The 7,045-nt window shown below is 58.7% G+C and overlaps 1 protein-coding gene across 1 annotated transcript in view; it reads right to left on the bottom strand.

The window, feature by feature from the left end:
• The window catches only part of DAG1 (dystroglycan 1), a 50,351-nt gene that overhangs the window by 7,233 nt on the left and 36,073 nt on the right, over positions 1-7,045 (bottom strand).

The following is a 7,045-nucleotide window of genomic DNA, read 5'->3' as shown; positions in this document are numbered from 1 at the left end:
ACAGCCTCCGTGACAAGCCAGGACTCATCCTGTAACGTCAGGCTCCCCGAGGGGAAGCCCCATCGGCAGGAGCCCGGGCTGAGGCCCAGGTCCAGGCAGGTTGAGGCCCGACCCACCCTCAGCCCGTTTTCTCATCTGTAAAGAGAGAGGCGATGCCATTCCATCACAGCACAGGCACGTGCTGAATGCTCGGCGCTGCTTCCCCAGCCAACCCCCCCCCACCCGGACACAGTGAAGCTGCAGCACGCACGGTCAGGGCGTGCCCAGGCCCCACTCCCCAGACCCCTTCCTAACTGGCCTTGGACCCGGAACCTGAGGCCTTGTCTCCCGAGTCATCCCCAAAGCAGAAGCTCAAGGCACCCAGGGAACAAGACTGCAGCAGGGGAAGCCGGGTCTTCTCGGAACAGGCCGGCTGGGCCCTCGGACCCGCTTCCGTCCGCAGCACCAGATGGGAGCCCTGGGGGCCCGGGCAGGGGAGGACGTGCTGTGGGGCCCCAGCTCCGGCACTCACTCCCTCCCAGTCTCCGGCAGGACCACCGGGCGGCCTACCTGCACCCAGGCTCTCACTATCTCTGGAGCCACACTGTTCCCACCCGCAACTACCTCCCGAGGCTGCTGGGCTGGGAGCGGCAGGGGAGGGGCCAAATCAGCTCACGGGGTGCTCTGGCACGAGCACGTGAGGCTGGGGACAGGTTGGTCCCCGCCATGGGCTCCCCAGGGCTTCCGGTCACTCAGCCCCCCCCCCTCCCCCGCCTGGAGTGGCGGAGACAGGCCTGCTGACCTTACAATGCAGCGCCTGGGAAGGAGCCTTTGGGCGGCAGTGGGAACACAGCACCTGCAGGAGGCAGAGTCCGCAGGGCGAAGCCCACCTGAGAATATCCCAGGCCAGAAAGAGCCAGAAACCTCTGCCGTTTCAGCAGCCAGCCCTCAGCACAGACGTGTCTGAGGCGGAAGGCAAGCCCGGCTCAGAGGAAAGTAGGACCTCGGGCCACACGTGCCCGCGTCAGAAACCCTGATCCATGAAGTTCATCCAAACCCTGAGAACCAAAACCTCGGAGGCGGGCAGGCCCAGGAGTCAAGGCTGCCCGCAACAAACCCCGAGCCAGGCCTGGGGGGCTGCCCCGGGGAAGGTGTGGGGCTCCCCTCAGTGTGGACTAGCGGACTAGTAACAGACCCCTGCTCCTCCTGGGACGGTCTCTCCCACAGTCCACCCTCAAACCCGGGCTGAGGAAGAGGCGGCTCCCGTGCTCACACCAGGCAGCACGAACGTCCCCCCCGCCCCCCGAGAAGAGCGAACGGCGGGGGAGCTCCCATTCCTTAGTCCTCGCGTCAGCAAAGGGCTCCGGGCACAGGGTGCCAGCCGGCCAGGCACAACGGGAAGACCAGCTGAAACCGGACTCGTCCTGGGGCCGAATTACTTCTATGACCTTTGGCTTCTGGAACCAAGAAAACCCGTTTTACCACCTAGACCCCACACCTGGGTGTCTGGCCCAGGCAGGAGTTGTAGGACTTGGACGTGGCCAGAGAAGACTCCAGAGATGGGCGGACAGTGCCACACCATGTCACTGGTGAGCTGATGATGCCAGCAAAGAGGCAATGAAGTATCATCATCTGCGCTTGGTGAGCATTTTCTCACGCTGCAAACCTTTTGGAGGGTTCCTTCGGGCCTTAGTCGTAACCCTTCCAACTAAACCTCCAAGACAGGACAGTCAGGGGTCAGCTGAGCCTTTCCCTGAACCCCCCACAGGTGTACTGGAGGGTCTTCTCAGTGGCCCACTTCAAAGTGGCCCCGCCTGCGTCCTGTAACCCCTGGCCAGGGCCTCTAGCAGCCTGCCCTGGCAAGACCCGACCTCCCTGAGCCCGGTCCCTGCTCCTGGCCCCTTGCCACGCGGCAGAGCTGGGCCAGTTGCAGCTGTCTGCCCGGCCCCACAGGCACTATCCTGGAGGCTCCCCGACACGGTGGGTCAGGGCCGACTGTGGCCTCCTCTGCTCAGGGAGGCAGGAGGCAAGCATCAGAGGCCCCCTGTGCTCACATCCAGGGGGATCCCGGTCTGTGTCATGGACCATGACAATGAGACTAATCTGCTCTGCGGCCAACATCAACCTCTGCAAACGATGCACATGGGCAGCCTCATGGCTGGGCCGGGCTGCGGGGAGGTCAACAGGAAGAGCCTCTGGCTTGAGGTCAAAGGTGAAGACATTCTCCCCTCAGAAGGGGAAGAGCCATGGTGGGAGGGGTGCTAGTAACGCAGAGCCACACCCACGAAAGACCATCAATCCCTGCCAGACATGCAGACCTCACACCAGCACGTGGCTCTTGCCACAAAGGCCACGGCCACAGGACCACACTGTGAACACACCTGTCCAGCCCAGTCAGTGCCTTTCTGGTCTGATTACGAAGCGTTTACCTAACGGTACCTGCTCTCACCTAAAAACAAAAATTAACCTTATTCCCCAAGAGTGAGGGACAACCGAGCGCAGTGACGGCCGCTGATAACCTCAGAGTCGGCCCCTCTGTCCCGAGCCCTGCCACCGTCTATTTTTACTCTGTCATGTCCTTTCGGTCCTTGTCAGTATTTATTTGAAAACACAGAAGCTATATTCTCCTAAGAATCTGAGTTGATGCGTCCAGGCAAATGCCATTCTGACAACCCACCCAGGGCTGCCGGCCCTCCACCCGCCTCTCCGGTGTGGCGCTCACAAGGGGCCCATTCAGAGCCGGGCAGCACCCACTCGCGGCAGGAAGAGACCGCAGTTCATCTCACGCAGGCGGGTGCCACAAAGCCCTCAAGCATCGGAAGAAACGCTCCTTTCATGAGCTCCCCTTCCCGGCCAAAGAGAGTGGCCATTGTTCTCCGAGGAACAATTGGGGGCCGTGCCAGCGCTGAGAGCATGGCCCCAGGAAGGGCTGCTCCCAGGCTGCCGGCATCTTGGGCTGAAGGAAAGTCCGCATTGTCTCGGGGCCAGGAGGCTGAGGGGTGAAAGCCATCCGGGAGGCACCACTAACAGGAGGCATCTGAGGGGCCTCAAGGAGGCAGCCCGGTCCCTTCACGAGAGGCCCCCCTGCCCCCGCCAGAGGAAGGGCTGGGGCGTCTCCTCACCCTCCGCAGCCAGGGAGCCACACTCCCTCAGTCAGAGGAAGACGCCCTTGCGAGGGAGCCAGCGGCAGGCGGGTAAGGGGCACTGTGGGTCCGCCCAGCAGGGCAAGCTGGAGTCGGGACCTGGCCCAAGAGACCCTGGGAGGAGGGAGGGTGCCCTAGGGTCCAAGGCAGCTGTGAGAGCCAAGAACAGCACGACCGGGCTGAGCACACACGGCATCCCTCTGGCCCACAGGAGCCCGCCAGGACCCCCTGCTGCGGTGTCCTGGGGCCGCAGGGGGAGAGGCTGGTGGCACAGGTCTCCCAGGAAGGTCAGGCGGCCACCAGGGCCGGCAGTGGCTGCACCCCTTCTCGCATCGAGTCCATGGAGTCCACTGGGAGGGAAGCGGGCAGAGCTGAGACGACAGGGGCGCAGCGGTGCTGGCCAGGCTGAGGCGGGACGCGGCTCCGGATGGGAAGGTGTCGGGTGTGGGCAGAGCACAGGCTCAGGCCTCAGGCCCACCTTCCAGGCAGGCGGCTTCCCTGCAGCCTGGTGCATCCAGTGTGGGCACCGCGATGGGCACACCTGGCTGACGCCAAGCACACACCCTCTGCCACTGTGATGCCCCGAGCTGCTCCAACCTCCTGAAGCAGCATAACCCACGGCCCACACAGCTCACAAAGGCTCGGCAGGCGGCCCTGCAGCGCACTAGCATGAGACCTAACCTTCTGTCCTTTCAGCGCCTGCTGCACACACTGCCTTCTCCCATCACAACCCCGGGCACAGCCCCGACCCGCCAGCGAGGGTGAGCATCCCACCGGCTGAGCTCAGCAGATCTCGGGCGGACGCTCTGCCCACAAGTCCTCACGAGGCAGCCGGCCACGTCCAAAGCTGCCAGAAGACCTGCTCTCCTAGGAACCCACAGGAGGCTTCCCCTCATCGCCCCCACGTGGGCTGGTGTTCTCCCTGCACACGGCCAGGCAGGCTGACAACCCAAGCAGGTTCGCAGGCCCTGGAGAGGCCTCACGCCTCCTGCCAGCCCATACGCATCTGAGGGCCGACAGTGCGACAGAAAGAATCCCAAGTACAGACGTTTGCTAAGAAGGTGGCACAGGGTTCCGTGGGACAGCGCCTTTCATCGGGCGGAGGGAAAGGACTCAGGGCCCCGGTGATGTTCAGGCTGGTGCAGGTGATGCCGACAGAAGGAAGCCAGAGGCCTGGGGGAGCCCGAGCGTGGCAGGTGCAGCAGGAGGGCGACTGTGGCTGGGGCATGGTTTACAAAGGGAAGGGGCTCGCTCCCAAGTGCAGCTCCTAACGGGGGGAAGGAGGTGTGAAGCCGATTAAGCTTTACAAAGATCAAGCTGTCTCTTGCTTCAGTATGGAAAACACTAGGGGTCAAGAACAGAGGCGGGGCCCCTAGCCGGTTTGGCTCAGTGGATAAGAGCGTCAGCCTGCGGACTGCAGGGTCCTGGGTTCAATTCCAGTCATGGGCACATGCCCAGGTTACAAGCTCAATCCCCAGTGGGGGCATGCAGGAGGCAGCTGATCGATGATTCTCTCTCATTGATGGCTCTCTCTCCCTCCCTCTCCCTTCCTCTCTGAAATCAATAAAAATATATTTTAAGAAAAGAGAAAGTTATATTATATTCTCAGAAAATGCTTAACCCAGGGAGAACAACTCAAGCTACAGTGAATGAAAAGAGGTGAAAACATATCCAGTGTGCTCCCAGGCCTAACGCGTCTGGTGGGCATGTGACAGGCCGGCTCTCGATGAAGACAGAAAATGATGGAGGAGTTTGCTGAGTGGGAGGAACCACAAAAGAATTCCTTTTTCCCTTTTCTACAACGTATATTTATGCCCCATTATTATAATGAGGGAAACAATTCCTTTAACAGCAAGACTTCAATCCTGTGTTAGGGAAACCCAAGAGCCAGGGAGGACGGCATCTGCTCCGACGCCCCACCGCTCTCCCGGATGAAGAGCCACACATCTACACGTTTCTCTACAGGCTCATCAGCTACTAAGTGGTCTGCTTTACAGATAAATATGCTCAGATAAAATCCTGTTTTCCAGTAAAACCTCTTTCCTCCTCCTGAGAGTAAGCCTGTTAAGCGTCTGCCAGATGCAGCAAATGCCTGGCGCACTGCAGCACTGCCAGGCACCTGTGGTCCAACGAACCCACGTAAGACATTCCACAGCCACTGGAAGGAGGGCAACCAGGGCGGGGTTTGGATGCCCACATCAAATCTGCAGTTGCGCAAGAAATGTACCCCCAAACCGTCATTCTTCACCGAACGGTCAGACTCGCATTAGGCTTGCTGGGGGGTTGTGAAGGGTAGGTGGGAACCCACAAACTAGAAGGAGCTTGTGAAGTGAGCAGCCTCTTCAGAAGCGTGACCACCTCTGCGATCAAGGCCACCCTGACAACAAGCCATGACCTGCAGAGAAGGGGCCGACAGGGAAAAGGAAGACCACAGGATGGGTGGGTGTGGGGGGGGGGGCTGCCGAGGTTCAGGGAAGGGGCATCATCACCCCTCTTGTGTCTGGGGGTGTGGGGCCTTGTAATTTCCTCTGAATCGTGAGAGATCTGGCCCTTGAAGAAAAAGGGTGCTGACCTCTGCTCTAGAGATGCTCAGTTTGAGAGGGACACCCACGAAGCTTGGGGCATGGAGAGGGGCACAGAATTTGTGGCCGTTTCTAATCTAGATGCCTGGGCTGGGGGCATGGAGGGGCAAGCTATGGGTAAGGACCGACGAGACTGTTCGTGCTCTGCCCGGTGGCGTACAAGGAATGTTGCTGTGCAGTTTCCAAGTCAAGGCCTGAGGAGACTGGCTCCTCCCACGCCCTGTTTCCTGAACCACCTCATCAAGGAGCCCAGCTACTGTGCCATGAGGAAATCAAGCAGCCGTGGACAGGCTTGCATGGGAAGGAACCCAGAACCCTGACCAGCAGTCCCAGCTACGCTCCCTGCCGCCAGGGAGCTTGCATTTTTATTGACGGAATTAGAGCAAATCATGCATGAGCCATCCTGGAAGCGCGGCCTCCAGCCCCAAGGAGCCACTCCAGCTGGTGCCATGGGAGCAGAGGTAAGATTCAGAGGAGCTCTGAATCCCTCAATTCCTGGCCACAAACATGGGAGCAAAACAAACGGGTTGTTTTAAACTACTAACCTTTGGTGGTTTGAACACACTAATAGGTAGTCAGAACACTATGTGTATGTACAAGTCTAAATGCAATGCAGATATAAAACTACCTTAACCAAGTATAGATTTTTTTTAATTGGCTAGCATTTTAAAATATTTTTATTGATTTCAGAGAGAAAGGGAAAGGGAGAGAGAGATAGAAACATCAATGATGAGAGAGAATCATAGATCGGCTGCCTCCTGCACGCTCCCTACTGGGGATGGAGCCCGCATCCTGGGCCTGGGCCCTGACTGGGAATTGAACCGTGACCTCCTGGTTCATGAGTTGATGCTCAACCACTGAGCCATACCAGCCAGGCCTAAGTATAGATCTTAAAATATTTTCAAGCCACACCTCTAAGGAATGAATGCTGTAGATTGGGATAGCTGTGAGCTAAATCTGGCCTCCGCTACCTGTTTTTGTATAGCCCAGGACTAAAAATAGGTTTGTTTTCTTTGCATTTTCAAGTAATTAAAAAAAAAATCAATAAGCAAAACAAAAGCATTCCTTGACATGTGAAAATCATATGAAATTCAAATGTCACCTTCTGTGTCCATAGTGAGTGCTATTGGAGCACAGCCACGCCCACTCACTCACGGGCGTCTGTGGGTCCCTGCCCCACCCTGGCAGAGCTGAAGAACTGGCAGAGAAATCAGAGGGCCCATGACGCCTAACATACCATCTGGCCCTTGAAGAAAAGGGTGCTGACCTCTGCTCTAGATGCTCACAGTTTGAGAGGGACACCCACGCACCCACAGGGCCACCACGCCAACTCACTCACGC

Source organism: Myotis davidii, unplaced genomic scaffold (genome assembly GCF_000327345.1).
Source record: "Myotis davidii unplaced genomic scaffold, ASM32734v1 scaffold663, whole genome shotgun sequence".
Taxonomy (NCBI): domain Eukaryota; kingdom Metazoa; phylum Chordata; class Mammalia; order Chiroptera; family Vespertilionidae; genus Myotis; species Myotis davidii.
The sequence above is the reverse complement of the archived record's forward strand: the minus strand, read 5'-3'. Positions and strand labels throughout refer to the sequence as shown.